This window comes from Macrosteles quadrilineatus, unplaced genomic scaffold (genome assembly GCF_028750875.1).
Source record: "Macrosteles quadrilineatus isolate MER2022 unplaced genomic scaffold, UCM_ALF_1.0 Scaffold_8__2_contigs__length_117827958, whole genome shotgun sequence".
Taxonomy (NCBI): Eukaryota; Metazoa; Arthropoda; class Insecta; order Hemiptera; family Cicadellidae; genus Macrosteles; species Macrosteles quadrilineatus.
Window position 1 is genome coordinate 34,643,499 of NW_026542601.1, and position 17,426 is coordinate 34,660,924.

At 32.7% G+C, this 17,426-nt stretch overlaps 1 protein-coding gene across 2 annotated transcripts in view; it reads left to right on the plus strand.

The window, feature by feature from the left end:
- LOC128999488 (brain-specific angiogenesis inhibitor 1-associated protein 2-like) overlaps positions 1–17,426 on the plus strand; it is a 220,993-nt gene that overhangs the window by 136,295 nt on the left and 67,272 nt on the right. The window contains exon 1 of one of the 2 annotated variants that reach the window (XM_054426044.1): positions 9,331–9,476. The exons of the other annotated variant lie outside the window; for it this stretch is intronic. The gene's annotated coding sequence lies outside the window, so the exon portion shown is untranslated. Of the gene's footprint in view, positions 1–9,330; positions 9,477–17,426 lie in introns of those variants that run through there. 2 annotated transcript variants of the gene reach the window in all.

A 17,426-nucleotide genomic window follows, 5' to 3' on the forward strand; every position in this document is an offset into this window, starting at 1 on the left:
ATAGTTACCATGCATGTACGTGTATCAAATATGTTTCGTGTAAAGTGGGCGAAATTACAACATAACCAGTTCAATTCTAGGCCTTAGGCAATGTTGCCAACTTTCTCTGATCAGGTGAACAGCCTACCGTAAATGTAGATAAACGGTCATATGTTACTACATAATACTTACCAATTAAACAGAACATTACGAAAAAGTGTTAGCTGTGCTCAGGACTTCCGCAGCGGTTCATTGTATTGCACCTATATGTGCAAAAAATCATCAATGAACAGCTCATGTACATAAAACGTGATAATTTTGTATCCATAGTACATAAGAATTAAATTTATGACGCAAAAAATGTTTCATAACAAACTATGTGGATTGGCAAAAACCAACTACACGTAATTTAGGCTTGAAAACATTGCAGATGATGTCGCAGTCATATGCTAGACTGATAGTTTCCTCATACAAATTACATAGTAGCTAAAAGTTCAATTATACAATTATAGCAATTTGTAGTGAAATTTTGGGTCAGTGAGAGGTTAGAGATGAGAAATGATAAGAGGAGAAAGGAGAGATGAGATAAGGCAAGTGAACTGAGTTGGACAACTGTCGACCGATCGTCATTCTGCAAGGGTTTTTGCATTACAACAAAATTGTCACGGCGTGTTTCTCTTTGGCCGATTTAGACTTTGGATCGGATATTGTATCGTACTTTTTTACCTACGTTTTTTTTCAGCCAACTTTAAAAATATCCTATTTCTTTAATGTTCAAAAATGAACTACGTTATTTTACTTTAAAAGTAATTCTTCAATATTTTTTTATTAAAGTAGGAATTATGTTTACACATTTTCAGCCAAGTTAAGTTGCCTTGGACTCAATTTTTACTCCTAAATTTTTTATTGTACTACATTATAACATAAAACTGTAAAACTGTGATTAAATCAAATATATCATGGTATGTATGTAAAACTGAATTAAGTCATGACATGTCTTTATTTGGTTTCATTAGCCCCCCAAGCACTTTCGTCCATAACCACTCTGATTTTCAACATTTTGTCTCCTGGAAGTGAACTTTGTCGATGCATAATATGTTCAGTTTACTATGAATAATACATAATGAAACTTTCTCACCCAGGTTCTATAACAGGAGCTACTGGCTGAAAATATCGCATGTAAGACAATTTAAGAGTTAGTAGATGTTGAAAAGGTATTGAAACATTTTCAAAATGAGTTTTAGAGACAAAAATTTACAAATTATCAACAAAACTTTATATTTAAATATAACTTACTAGATATTATAATTAATTGTACAGTCATATTTGCTACCATCATACATAAAGTTCATGTTTACGCATATTTGATACACTTTATTCCGTATTTCAGCCAGATCAGCATTAATGCCACACGTACAAACCCCCATTTGGATGGAATCGGCTGCTCTGGACGTGATCGGGCTAGAATATTGCTTTTCTCTCTCACACTCATATATATATACACACACACAGATATGGGAAATATCTGCGCTCTCTCTCCTCCGATTGTTCTCCCGTTTAATTAAGATTCGCAGGTTTGAATGGTACTGTAGGGATCTGATTATGATTATGGTAAACACAAGGATCAGTATTTGTGAGTTGAAAATAATAATACGGGTTTTTGTAAAGATCGAGTCATAAAATTACGTTTTAGTTCCCTTAAAATTTAAGCTTCGTGTAAAATAATGTAAACATGGCAAACGTTTTATATACACTTGGTATTGTTGTATGATATTTTTTTATTCTTTACTATGTCTGTCTCATAAATATCGATTTTTAAAATATATATGTTAGAATCAATAAAACAACATTTTGCGTTCTAATACGTCATAAGAAGTAAAATTTTAATTTAATTCAAATATAACTCTCGTTTTACCACAACACAGCATCTTGAACAATGCACTATTATAGCTAAATGGTTGAACTATTAATCTCTATGTATTTAAATAATTTTTACTTTTTATTTAAGAAAAGTTTCCTTGTACTGTAACTATGACCTGTTTTTATCTTGTCTATGATTTAATTATTATCATTGATGGTTTTTTTTCTCCAAACCTGGTTGTGCTGTTTGCTCTGTTTATGTCTGTCTGTTTCCTTTATGTCATTTTTTATTCTATCCACTCGCATTGTTTATTCGGTAAACTAGTTTACGCACTTTGTTACTTGCTCCTGTCTATGTGTTTAACATCACTATTTGTTTGTTCATTCCGTCATTTAATATTCTAAGCATTATTTTCTAACAGCTTATTCTGTATGTCCTGGTTTCCAAGGAAAACCAAATAAGCTTAGATTAACTATCATTTGGTAAAATTTACTACTCAAAATGTGCTCCACCATAGTAATAGCTCATTCTCTTCAAATTAGTCCTATTTCCCGGCAAAATTCTCACTCCGCCAACGCGGAAGGATACAACCACCGCGCAATAGGCATGCGCACTGAGATATTTACACCTGCGCAGTTGGCACTGCTTGCCTGTCAAGGTCACGTGGTTGGCAACACTGATGGCAGTACAAGGTCACGTGAGATATCGCTGTTATCAACGTGTTGGCACCAGCCACTAGGATGGGTCGACTGGAATTTGCGATGAAAAAAAGAAGAAGGTAGAAACGTGAGAAGGGTACAACAGACGTCTCCAAAGTGTCTTACGCATTTACTAGGAAATGTCTGAGATTGCGATGTTGATATCGTGGATTGCACTTCTTTGGATTATCAGTTATTCAAATGTTGAAATCAAACAAACTGTGTCTATTTTTTAGTTCATTATTTATTAAATCGTAATAATGTATATTTAAACAGTACTAAACACTTTATACCTAGTTGAGACTGCGTATGATGTCAAATTCTGTTCATAAAATATTCGTTCAACGTAAATTTTATATTGTGTTATTGTTGAACTAAACTATGTTAACATTGGCGGTCCCTCAAAGGGAGATCTCCAAATGCAGATTGAGTTTTTATAGTTTAGTAAACCCAATAAATTGTGTATACTAAGCTCTAATTACAGCTAAAGGTGACAAACGAATCTTACGTCACTGCAGTCTCTTGTATGAAAAAGTAATCGATAATAAATCATTTAGAAATCAATTCAATTGATTAATAAATCGATAATTGGAGTTATTTGAAAACTAGCCCTCTAATCACACCAACTATGCCTACATTACACAATATTGGCTAGGACAGGATAGTGCTAAAGAAATGTGTCGAATCGTACGATTAGACGAGTTTATACTACTTTATTAGTAATTTTGTTAACCTTTAAGCCAATCCTGTCATTAAATCGACAATAACAGTTTATATAAAAACCAATATTAATTTCACCCCTACATCCAACTAGTGTTTTTAAATTATCTTTATATGTAGCAATACAGTAGTAGGAATTGTATTTAATAACAGCAGCTGGTGTGTGAAAATAAATCAGCTGATCTACTAGTCAGCTGTTACAAGAGTCAGCTGTTTGTATAAATAAGTCTGCGAAGATTTCCCAGCAGCTTTTGCCCAAAAGCCAATCTTGGACCCCAGTTTCAATATCTCCCCTGCACCAGCAAATCGTCTGACCACAAAACGATTTATCTTTTCCCATCCAAAAGTTTGTCTTTTTTCGTGATATTAACATACAATTCTATAAATTTATTTATTTACAAAATAGAGGCTGCATAGCTTTAGGTTTCTATATTTTCAATCAAATTGGTAAATATCCGTATGTTCGTAAATTTAAAAGAATGTTTAATATTGACATTGTATTGTTAAACTACTATAAATATAGTACCTGATTAAAACTTAAACTAGTTTTTTTAGATCAAGAGCTTTTCGTAATAAATATGTATAGTTTAAAACCCAAGTAATATTTTGGAAATTTATTCAGGATTAAAGTTTAATTTAAATTGTTTACCATTAGTATTTTCCATTTTAAATACAGTAATTCTCTTTTTTGTGCGATTATGATTATTAATTTACATGATAGAATTATTATGTATTATGTTAGTAATCTTAATAATTTCATAAAAAAAATTTGAAAATGTTTAACCCCATTATCATTACCATTTTAGTTTGCACAAACCCTTTCACTACAAGCCAAACCTACATTACCAAGTTTAGCATACATTTACCCGGTAATACCTGTGTAATTGGTTTTACGGACCCCTATCTTTTCCCGCTCAAATGCGCTCTAACTTTCCCGGCAAAGTCGCTCGCCTATAACTTGGGAGAGTGTGTAACCCGTTTAAAACGTCTAATACAGTTTAGGCCCGCAACTGTGGGGGACTTAATTGTGTGGAAGAACTTGGGAACGCGGCTCCAACGATTTAAACAGCTGACTGTGAACTTCTTTACAGCTGAGAATGCGATTGATTCGTCAGCTGACTGGATCAGCTGTTTTCTCACTCAGTGGAAGTTCTTTTAATTTAGTTTTTTGTTTAGAAAACGTTTGTGCAATTTTAATTATAAAAATTATTTGTATATAAAATATTTTATTTTTTTATCAAGTAACAACTTTTTTTATATAGAAGTTTGTTGGTTGAGTTAACTAAAAATTCTCCAACCACAAAACTAAAACCAAATGAATTAGAACTGGCTAAACCAATACTATTTTTATGTCGGTACAGCGTAGAAATAAAACAAATTTGAGTAATATTTTCGTAATACTAGATGACTTATTCTTATTGCAATATTCAGTACCTTAATCTAAATTTATTTGTAAAGGGTAGGTTATTACACATAGCGTTTTCTAAAAAAAATATTAATCAAAATGAAAAATTTACATTGAATAGAAAGAACGCCGGTTATAATTGTAATTTGTTTTACCATATTTATGATACGAATGCCGTTTTGATAATTTTCCGCATGACTTCTACTTTATAACTTGTGTGTTATGAAAGATGGTTCATATTGAAGACTTCTCAGAACACTTCGCCTGATTAAAACATCGCAAATTTCCGCGTAATTCTGGGTTAGACATTGTTGAGTGCTGTAATGAATACTTGAGATGTATTGATTCAACAGTGTGGTTATATGTAAATCACTTGCTCTAAAAATACATTATGTTCAGGAAATTTTGTTTCTAGCTAAACAGTTTATGTGACTTTACAAACTAGTTCAATATGATTTAAAATATTATTTCGCAAATCCGAGGAACAAATTTCCCGTGCTTTTACCATTACACCTCCCTTTTAATTTATGTAAAAGTATGTTTTTATATCTTATTTATATTTATATTTCTTTTTATTTATTTCACTAAAATATTCCCTAAACATTTTTTTATTTCTTTTATATTTAAAAAAAACATTGATGTTAATGAGTACTTAATTTTGCTGCTACTGGGAAAGTAGTAAAGTGTATTTTTTTATTGAAATAGCTTAGTATAAATTAAACAAATTTGTCAAGTTTGTTCAAAATACATCCCTAAACTAGCGAACTACAACAATTTATCCATCTGGCATAAAAATAATATAGGCATTTTAAACAAGGCCTACAGTTTTTTCTATTTACTCTGCAACCATAGGCGTACAAGAACACTTCAATATACTACATTATTTGTTTTTTAGCCCTAAAAATAGTTTAGAAAGAAATAGAAAAATTTTACGTTTTTTGGGTCAAAATGGTAAAACCCTGTTTTTACCCCACAAAGCTCCCCAAAAACCTTCGTTCCCTTAGTCCGATCATCGTTGGTGAACTCGTTCGAATAAATTTATGTATGTTAATACTTTGATACCAAATTTTGGGAAAAAATGGAAGATTTTTCTCGAGATTTCGTGCTATATAAACAAGTACCTATATATAAATACATCGAAATTAAAAAGTTAAGTGGTCCCGTGGCTAGGTCTTCCCATTATACCTATGGTATTCGCCAAAAGACAGTCCAACTCAACATTGTGTTTCAGTGTTTGGACTTCTATTTACAGCTTGATGAACATGTTTTATGCACCACTCTGGACAAGATTCACTTAGGACAATGACATTGTAAGTTCACCCCATAGCCAGGGGTCGTAAACGCTAAACCCCTTTTGAGAAGAACGAGCGCCAATGGAAGTAGGAGGGGTTGATCGTCCAATTTGGGGAGGGGAGGAAAAGAGGAGAAATGGAAGATTATGTTACTGGACCAAAAAGCATGGGATAAAGTAACGTTTTGTAACAAACAGTTTTAATAAGTTATTCTACACCACTTATGCAATTGAGGGGTTTGTGAGCTAAATCTTAATTAAATATTTCATTTATAGTAAATCAATACATTTTTATACTAATTCAAAATTATCTTTTTACATAGTCTAGTATTAGTTCCCTTAAAATTATGGCACCATTTAAATATTAATCTTAATCTACCAAACAGATAGCATTTGTTATGCAAACTACAATTATTTACAATACGATTGATATAAATTAGGATTATTCTCTTGGTTCTTCTTGTTTAGGTCAGATCAGTGTTATTTTATATTTTTCCACCTGTTGTGATGTAAATAAGTCAACTTATTAATAGTATAGTTTTTTTTCCTACAGTCACCCGACAAAGTTGGCTTCCTTGTACTGTTTATAGTACAGAAAGCTGCTAATTGCTGCATATTTATACTTTGCCGTACGGTTTATACTTTGTCGTACGGTTTATACTTTGCCGCACATCAGGATTCCAACGAAACAACACAAAACAGCGTGGTTCTATTATGCACGTAATCCGTGTACGCTTGGAAATAGGTTGGCAACACTTAAAGATAATTATACTATGAGCAGCTGATTGACTATTATAACTACGATTTAACCTGTCATTTCGTGTTTATAGTTTCGGTATTTCTGAACTTTCTGGACTTTTCTTTTAAACGTTTTTAAAACATTCCTACGATCTTAATAATCAAGGAAATACCTTTAAAGCATTTTTTTTAGGCGCGGAAACCACTTCAAATTACAAAAACATACGGAACTATATTTTCAAAACGCGGAGCACATTTCTTGCCGAGGAAAAATAGCGGAGTGATACGAACCGCGGGTACTACTTTCTCTAGGGCACCATTTGTGTTGCCAGCTGAACCTAAAAACGTGTTGTATAGTGTTTGAAAGACTAATTATTTATATGCTTTATAGTGACTGTAGGAAAAATATAATGTGTAACACGAGTGAAAAAGGCCTTTGCTGCACTCGAGATCATTCCGCACTCGCCTGTGGCTCGTGCGTAAACATTGCTCTCGTGTGCAGCAAAGTGCCACTTTCACCACTAGTTACACAAATAACTATTTATTCACTTTTGAATTATTATAACTTTTCTATGTGTTTGTGTTGATGATAAATTTTACATAATTTTTATACAAATTATTTTTGAATAAACATGTTATGAAGTATATGATGTTATAAATTTACAATATTGGCATTATATATTGCAAGCACACCTTTTAAAAATTCTGTATAATTTGAAACATATTTTGTTTTTTAATGTTCACTTCGTCTAGAAGGCGTTGATGTCAACTAAACAAATGATTCTCTCTTATTTATAGGGAAGTTGACGTGTTCTTTACTTTTGGGATACCGTACACAAACAGGACCAGCAGAAATTGACAATCAATCAATTGTGCATTTGGTTCAAAAGTTTAAAATTATTAACACTACAGGAAATAAATAGTCAAGCAGAAATTTACACACAGCGGATAGAAATTTACCTTAAGATATTTTTTGTCCTCTGTAATTCCATATATATCCGGATAACATACACCAATATCATGAACATAAAGTAGTTACATAATAAGTTTTTTGTTCCAGTGTTAATTTAGCAGTAGTCAATTGCATTTTAACCTACTAATTTGGGCAATTGGGGGTTTCAGAGGGACAGTTTTACTCCAATAATTTGGTTACATGAGTCAAACTATATTCTTAAAAAAATACCCCCGCCGCAGCAAACCTGCCGACTACGCGAATTTCCATTTGTCTGAATTGATTTTCAGTTAAATATATTATAATAACATTAGGTTTAACGAGTACCTAGGTTTGCTGCTACAAGGAAACTAATAAAGTGTGTTTTTGAGTAAAATATTGATAGCTTAGTACAAAATAAATAAATTTTCCAAGTTTGATCAAAATATATCCATAAACAAGCAAACTACAAGATTTGACATTATTCTCCATCAGAATAACATGGGAATTTTAAATTTACATTTTTTTAATTTTCTTCGTTACTAATAATCGAACAAAAATACTTTTATATACTAAATTATTTGTTTTTTTAAGCTCTTTAAAAAGGTCTAAAGAGAAATCGGGAAATTTTGTGTTTTGAGGGTCAAAAGTGAGAAAAACCAATTTTTACCCCATAAAACCCCCCGTAAAGCCCCGTTCCCATGGTCCGATCGTGCTGGTTCGCGATCTCATTCAAGTTTATCCCGCTTTACACCTTTAAACCAAATTTCATCAAAATCGGACTAAAATTACTCAAGTTATCGCGTTCACGGACGTGTATATATATATATATATATATATAAGTCTATATATATATACATACATATATAAAAATTTGAACGAATGGTGTTTTTGGCCTCTGGGGACATCAAAATGGAAAAATAAATCGGTCCCGGGTCTAGGTCTTACCGTGCCACCTACGGTAATAGCTACTTCCCTATAGGGAAATTCGCTAAAAACTACATTATAAAAAAAAAGGTTATAAAAAAAACTATAAAACTTGTTTCTTTAAATCAAAATATCGAGATGAAATCAGGTACCATCCCGGGCTCCAACCTCAAAAATCGGTTTCTAAATACAAATCTATGGCGAACAAATCTACAAATCTATGGTATTTACATAATTATTTCTTTAGCATCTTAGAGAAATTTCCATTTTTAGAAGCTCTATGGGGGCTTAGGCTCCATCTCTAAGCTGCAGTTTATTCTGCATTGGGCCTTGAAGAATCAGAAACACACAGTAGTTCAGCATCAGTTTCACCATAGAAGAATTGTTGTGGCAAGGCCCCATTTCATACACCATAGACTCAACAATGGGTCTAAAAGAACCATGATCAAACAGTAGTTAGTATCACTTTCCTATATAGAAAATCTGTGGTGGCCAAGGCCCCCATCTCATACTCCAGTAGATCCAATAAACTCAGCAATGGGTCTAAAAGAACCAGGATCTAACGGTTTCCAGTTCAGCATCACTTTCCCCATAGAAAATCGTTGTTGGCTAAGGTTTGATCTCAAACTAGTAGATCTAAGATCCAACAGACTCAGCATAGTTCTAACAGAACCAGGAACGCGCAGTAGTTCAGCATCAGTTCCCCCATTCACTGCAGTCTTCTGCTTCGGTTTGGTTTCTCTTCGCTCTACTCCACGTCCTTTCAGTCGTAGCCGGTCCTTGGTCCGATTCACTTGTTTCTCGTGTTGTTCCGCCGTTCCACCTGACGAGTTACGAAACGTAAACTGTGGCCGAGTGTGGTTGTGGATGTGGTTTGGATTAACTGTGGAGTATGTGTGGATTTTGTGGATTCTAAAAGAACACTTGTAAGTTATTATTTGGTTAAATTGATTTATTATAGTTTATAGTTTGGCATTGTATTGCTAAGTTAGTTTTTGTTGTTGTTTATGAAGTTTGAAAGTTTGTTTACAGTTAAGTTTAGTGAATTTATGGAATGGCATTTCGTAAACGCTGCGATTTCATCGTGGGGATTCGTAATACTAGAGTAAGTCTACCATACCTACGAAAGTGACGATGTTGACAAATATATTGGATTTGGTTAGTGTTGTGTAGTGTGTACACAGTTGACATACGGTATTCAAAATAATAAAGACTGATCCATGAACTTTCAAGTTACTGCATGAGAGGGTTTTTTGCTCATTTTAACATTATTTTCTTCCAATCTAGAATAACAACAGAGGATTTAAGTTATGTCTATGAATTATTTATGTATAACCAAGGGATTATTTGCACACAAAACTACCTTTAAACCTAAAAAAAATTTGTTTCAAAAGACATTTTTTAATTGTTTATTTGCACATCAAACTATGAAATCACGTGCACCAAACAAGAACATCGGAAATGTTGAATATTTTACATAATGTTTGGTATTAATAAATGAGGACTGCGATTGTAAAAGTCCTTTCAAACATTAACAATTTAATTTACCAAACAGTTTTTATTGAACACTGTATATTAAATGTGAGCTTGGGATCAAGGATAACAAATTTGGTTATCCTTGATCCCAAGATCTTTAAAAACCCTAATATTTAGGTACATTGTGCATTTGTGCCTATACATTTTGAAATGACGATTCCCTAGTCTCTACGACTACGGTGAAGAGGACCAAGGTAAAAGTTAAAAGGTGAAATGTATCTAGCGTCTTTAATTTATTAGATTGATTAGCATAAGTTTACTGATTAATGTTTGACCGGATTAATATAGTTATTTTTTTAATTAGGTAATTAAATACTGTTTATCACACTATTACTAGTACTGCTTCACTATTTAAAATATCAATGTTCCCCGTTTTATTAAAAGAATAAGGAAGGTAAACTATTAGCTTACGTTTCTCTATGAAGTAGAATAGGTACTGATACTATTATCTTGTGAAAAGGGGTTTGGTATTAGCTAAATAAAAATGTATTTTAAAAGAGTAGTATTACTTGTGTGGTGAACTCGATGAAATAATTTTTTTTCTTTTAATGTTTTACCTTTAAAAGCTCATTACAAGGCGCGAAATAACAACAATTAATTAATATAAGTACTTATGACTTTTGCCTAAGGTAATTCATAATTTAAAGTACTTTTTAGAAAACTATAGTCTACACGAATAATCAATAACATACCAATATCAATCATTGTCCAGTCTAAACTAAAATAAAGCTCTATTGTATTATCTGAAGTCAATTTTTTATTGTTATTGGTTTATTTCAGTGTGTTCAGCAAATATTCTAAACTATTCGTTTAAAAAATATATATATATTATATACAATACGAATTATATGTTTTTGTCAATTTCATTTTGGAATATTTCATTAGTTGTGCTTAGCAATATAATACCAGAAAGTTTTATTTTTCGTGGTCATGTTGTAATTTAATTTAATTTCATTCATCATACTATTAGCGTATACAGTGAAATATAAGATTATAAGATAATTACTTGTTTACCGTGAGCTTTTAAGGAGTAGAGTATTGTTTTTTTTTTTTTTTTTTAACATAGGCCTACTACATTTTTAACATTTAAGCTGGGATACGAAATATTGAGGTATCTCAATCCATTTTATCCCCAACTTCACGCCCTGGTTCATCAGAATTCCCTCGGACAGAAATAGCTCTTCGACATAACATTCTACATCTCAAACCCCATATTAATGATCCATGTTCCTCCCCCTCCATTTGTAGGCGCCGATAGAGAGAGATGGTGATATGGGCGCCACCATAAGATAAAGTGAGAGGGTAAACTGTAATGGAGCATAGCTGTCATCGAAACAACCCAAAGTGAGAGTAGATTGTGTGAAAATAATAAAATACTTTGTCTTACAGTTGTCGAAAAAGCGCATTTGCATTGGTAATGGTACGCAAAGTAGGGTTACTTGATTCCAGTCCACTTTACTTTTCCGCGTACGTTATCATTTTCCGCACTGCAGATGTTCAACTAAAATCCTACGCGTAAAGTATGCAAGGTGGTGTGTGCGTGAAAATAAAATTGGCAACACTGTCTGTATATACTTGATATCAGCTGGTGCACTGTTATTGCTTACGTTTTGAAACACGCATGTTTTATTATAATTGTTGTTGAACACCTAACCTTTAAATCGTTAGGTTAAAAAGAATTATGTTTTTTTTTAGATTGAAATTGTGTTATTTTTAAAAATGAGGCTACCAAAAAGGATATGGCTTAAACAGATAGGAATAATTAGTTCTATATACTCCGCATTGTATAGAATTTTCAATACAATGCCGTCAAGCTTTTTAAAAAACTTCCTCCTTCCCTACAGACTGAACATGATTGAAATAAATATCAGAAGAGCCTAAAGAATGTTTTGCTGAAAAATGTCTTCTGCAGCGTTTGTGAGCTTCTTTGCCCTAGAACTGGTAGTGTAAATACAGTAGCGTACTTGACAGTTTTAATGTAGATAAGAGGTGTTTTAGTTAATGTAAATATTTCATTACGTTTTTGACATAGCTAATGCATTTTTTGTTAATTTGGCTGAATAAACAAACGACTTGTGTCTTATGACTCCTGGATAGTTCGAAACAAAATATTAACGTAAGTGTGGACTGTTTTCTTAATAGTAGGAGTTTAAGCAATGATCATAAAATTTAGTATTATTATTTTATCGTGAGTGTAGAAAAAATTGAATGTGTATGCTGCAAGAGACTGCCTTTGAGTAATCGTTACAGAATTAACCATTGAAGATGTATTTGAGTTTGGGTTATTTTTAAAGTTAAATTGTTTGGAGACAAGATTTTTATTCACAAAATATATCGTTTACTGTTTAGTTAACGTATTATTTTAGCTTTTAATTTGCATTTAGTGTGTCTTTAAAACTGTAGAGGAAAGATATTTAATAGTTTTTACTAAGCACGGTTTGAATGACCGATCTGAATAAAATGATAATTTAAACACAAGGTGTCAAGGCATTTAGAGTATTTTCCTTCCTATTTATATACATGTAAACTTGAATCTACTTTGTAAATTATAATGTTTAAAAATTATGTGGATCAGAAAACGTTCAAAACTTGAGAGTCAGTAGGCCTAAGCATTCGTTTTTACTTGCTCAAAGCATGTTAAAATAAAATTGTTGTTTATCCCAGATTTCGGGGTTAAACGAACCTTAAACCGATAAAATGTGTGCTACTATATAAAATGAATTTAAAAATACTATTTCCCTCTAAGTTATTTTACTTACGACAGAAACTATAGTGGATTGTATTCATTTTTCTATATTAATATATTTTTTAATTCATTACAATTCACAATTACCTGGAAACCCAACTTAACGAAATTGATTGTTAATTTCTTTCAAACAGCATAGACAGCCTACTAACACACATTTAGCCGTGAAAGAATCACAGTTCGCATTTTTTACGCCTACAGAGCATTTCAAAACAACTCCGACTCAACAATCTTTAACCTTGAACGATTTACAGTGTTGTGGGAATTAGTGATTCATTTCGTCACCATTTCTCTAACGAGCGTGGAATTAGTCAGCAGATAATGAAATACTCGAGAATTGTTCATTGTTTTACACCAGTGTACTAAACCATTCTGAAATCGCACGGTGGTAAAAACTGAACGTTTTGCACCCACAGAAAAACATTTGTTAGACCATTGTTTCCCCTATTATTCTTAAAGGTTTTTAGTATATGTGTCTATAAAATCAGATTTCTTTAGTAATAAATATTTCCTTATCATATTCTCAATAGAGTCATCAACGGAGGGTGCTAATGTAAATTACTAATTCCAGTCCAATAGAGCAACTTTAAACCAAGCTAAAAAGGTCAACTTATTGCGATCTAAACCATTTTTAATGTCTTATTGAATATCACAGTAGCAATAGCAAATACACTATGTAAACTGAGGCACAATGTACTCATTCATCTGTATGTTCTTTTCAATTACAAAATCTGATTCTTATAATTGTTGTCGACTTCTGTATCCAAAAATCAATAATACACAAATTACCATTAGAAAGGAAAAAAGGTCCAATCTTAGATCAGGATAGCTGTTCGTATTACAGATCACCTACTCGAAAGGCCTTACAAAAAATACTGTCACTTTGAAACTTTCACAAGATCCCAACGCAGAGCTAAAGCCGTGGAAAATAAACTGTTGACAGACACAAGAACATAAACTCAGACATTATCCCGGTCCATTTCGTATTCCGTCCGCAGAGACGCAATAACTCCCTCCAAAATAAAGGGCGACCATAAGTGGACAATTGGAGGGAGAAAGACGCGTCGAGGGAAAAGAGGCGGACAAAAGACAACATTATTGGAAAGAAGCGGAAATAACAAGGCGCCCAAAACGGAGCCCTGCGGCACCCCACTGGAGTCTTGCTGATGTATTCACTATGAACAAAGGGTTACGATATTACAACGTCTTTGTGTATATGTAAGTATATGTTATTGAACCACCATACAGTGGAGAGTGGATCACATTTCTGTTATTTAATGGTGGAAAAATCGTGGCATTTTCAAATGGATTTTCCATTGAAAAAAGAATGCTAACTTTCACTGTTCTATGTTAAATAATTGCATCTTCAAAATAAAGTTACATCCGTGAAAGATTAGTGATAGAATAAAGTAATTGTTTAACTATACGAAACACTATAAGAATACACTTGGCAACCTTTCTCAACTGTGTATTTCTTATTATTCCTTTTATTGCTCTTCGGAAAGCACTTACAATATTGAATTCAAGAAATACATACCGTAATAATTTAATAACATTTAAACAAGATTTAAGACTCAGGGTACTTAACGGAGGAACAGCATTGAAACGCATAATCTAACCATGGTTATTGTACACTACCTTACGTTACACAATAACCAACTGAGCAGGTATGCAAAAAGATTCCTTTTTAAATAAATTGATACGTTTTATACACACAAACTTTTTATGATTCTTAAATTAGCTCATTTATTACGTATGATTATCACAAAAAGAATGTCAAACTTCACTACAATCTAACTATTTCCATTCAGAATAATAATTCACAGTTTTACAGATTTACTTGAACAAAAACTATATTATCCACTATTGAAATAAACTTTGTTAACGAATTCAACCAATAAATCTCCCTATAAACAACTTATACATGGAAAATCCCACTTTGATGGCTAAAGAAGGGATATCATGTACAACGACAAGCAATCGAGATGTTGGGAGGGGAGATCTGGAGATTAAATCTAAATGAATATTTATCGTTAAAGTTGACAAGAAAAATCCCTCTGGGGGAAACTTATGAGGCATTACTCTTTGACAGTCTTGAGGGGGGGAATTTACCCTTAATTGACAATTTGGGGCGAGCGGAGGGATTAAAGGGAATTTTTGATGTTAACAGATTTGAGTTTAAGACTAATAAGGATATGCTGTAATGGCTTTGCTGGAGCAATTAGGTAGTTTTATGCTTGGCAACTTTTTTTATAAAGAGAATGTGTTTTAAATTATCTCTTTACGTCGTCGTTAAGAAAAATGTATTTTTAGATAAGTTGAATTAGTTAGCATGATATGTATAGACAAAATGTAAAATAGTTGTTAGAGATTTACAATTGATAAGACTATTTGCAATTTATTTCTAGAGTTGCCTGGTCAGCTGTAAAATGCAAGTGGTTTGCATTACTTAGATATTCACTAGTCATTAGTTCTCGTGTACTTTTATTTATGACAAAATCTGAACAATACTTTTAAAATTCATGTTTGTAGCCCCTGCGCGGTTTGACTTAATGTAAGACTAAATTATTTACGTAATCCCGTCAGAGCTCAAGATGTTTTGTCAAATAAGAACATGGTGTTTTAACACAGAAAAATGGAAGATACTGTTTTCAAAAGTTTTGGATGTCAATATTTTCCACCCAAACCAATTAGGAGTGTTTACCACTGTTTAAAAAGATTATTGAAATATCAACGCGACGTAACAGGCTAGATATTCCTAAGATGATCTTATACAAGGAAGAAATAAGGAAGAATGAGGATAAATAAGGATAAGAAGAAATAATGATATGTAAATAAGACGTCAAATTGCCACCATCTATCTTTAATTGTTTGAAAAATCCATTTGTATTCAATGATATATTGAATGATCATAAGTTATAAAATTAACAATTCTCTCTAAAACTAAAGGACTACAAAGCCTGTAAGTCCAGGGGAATCCATACATGCCTTAACAAAACGTCGTCCTAATAATTGTATAATACATTAATTACGTATTTTTATGAACTCCTAAAGTTACTAAGACCTTGAAACTACTAATCGTATCGTACAGATTACCAACCTATAGGCACACAACAGCTGTGACAAGGGCTTATGTCAATACGTTATAAGCCAACTTAAAACAAAAAACCGCAGCATGTCACAAGCCAAACCTATCTCTCTATTGCAAGTTAGCTCTACTTCATCTCGGTCGTAAGGAAATCTGTAGGAAATCGTTTACAACATGTCTGATTGTCTTACTATGACTCCATAACTAATCTGGTAATCAATCCTTGAATTTATAGGAGTAGCATCCACCTAACCCATATCAGTGCGATTTTTATTAATTCTACTTCTTACAAGTGCATACATCTAAGGAAACTCGGCTTTAGGTATTTCGCAAACAAGAAGACTGTATGTATGCATATGCTATGTGATCTAGTTGCAGAAGCATAGAAAATAGGACAAGGCTGTACTATTTGCATAAAGATTCTTCCGTCAGACAGTGTTATTGGCAGCTAAGAGTACAAGGAAACCCTTGACGACTTTTTATTTTATTTTCTTTCTTTTTTCCATGTTTGCCTTTGGGCTTGACAACTACTTGCCATGTGGTACTTCGGTACTTCTTATTTTTCCTTTCTTTCTTTCTTTTCTTTCATTTATTTATTTTCTTTGTTTCTTGTTTGCTTTTTACGACTGGCTTGAATACTCTTCATGTAGCCTCATTTTTCTTTTAAAATATACTTTATTAATTGGTGTTTTGGAAAAAACTAAATCACAGCAAATTAATTCCAAGCATGGAACTACTTAACCAGCTGCTATGCAGAAATTGAGGATGTTTTACCAATGTTTCACTTACTAAAATACACACTCTTCCTTTGAAATATTCATTCCGAATTCAGTAGAAAATCATCATATAATATACCAAACTTATAAATTCCTTAGACCTGTAGCTTTTTAAGCGCATAATGCAAAGTTAACTTTTTACAGTTATTGGCTTAATTTGTCTATTAGTTACGAACATACTTGTCTCCAAACTTTCTAACCGTAACAGGTATTTCATTAACTTAGCCTAAACTAGAGCACCGTTACTAGCTAATGAAGGGTTCATATTCGCTGAAAGCTACGCCCGAAATAGCCGCTTTCCAATTTGCGGTCAACCCTAACTACATTGCCAATCAACCGAGTATACGGAACGTGTTATTGCTTCTTGCGCAACGGTTACTCTTGCGTCACTGTCTTTGTTTATGTAGTTGCAGGAATGTCACCGTTACCGGTCACTGTTCCAATTTGCATTTCTGTTTGGAATGGATTCAACCGTACTAATCACTGTTGTTTATGGAGTCTAGGGGTGTTATTATGTCCAAGTTGCTTCCAGGTATCGGCTACTGTCTATTATGGAGTAACTTTTGTAACAGGTGTTTCTTAACCCTCCTTAGGCTGTTAGTTATGACATTTAGAATGTATCCTTGGATATTGTTTCGTGTTTTGTTCGCGTGTGGTTTAATTATGATTTAATTGTACAGTTTAATTAACTGTTGCAGAACTTTTTGCTGTTCCAGTTTTTCTTGGAAAG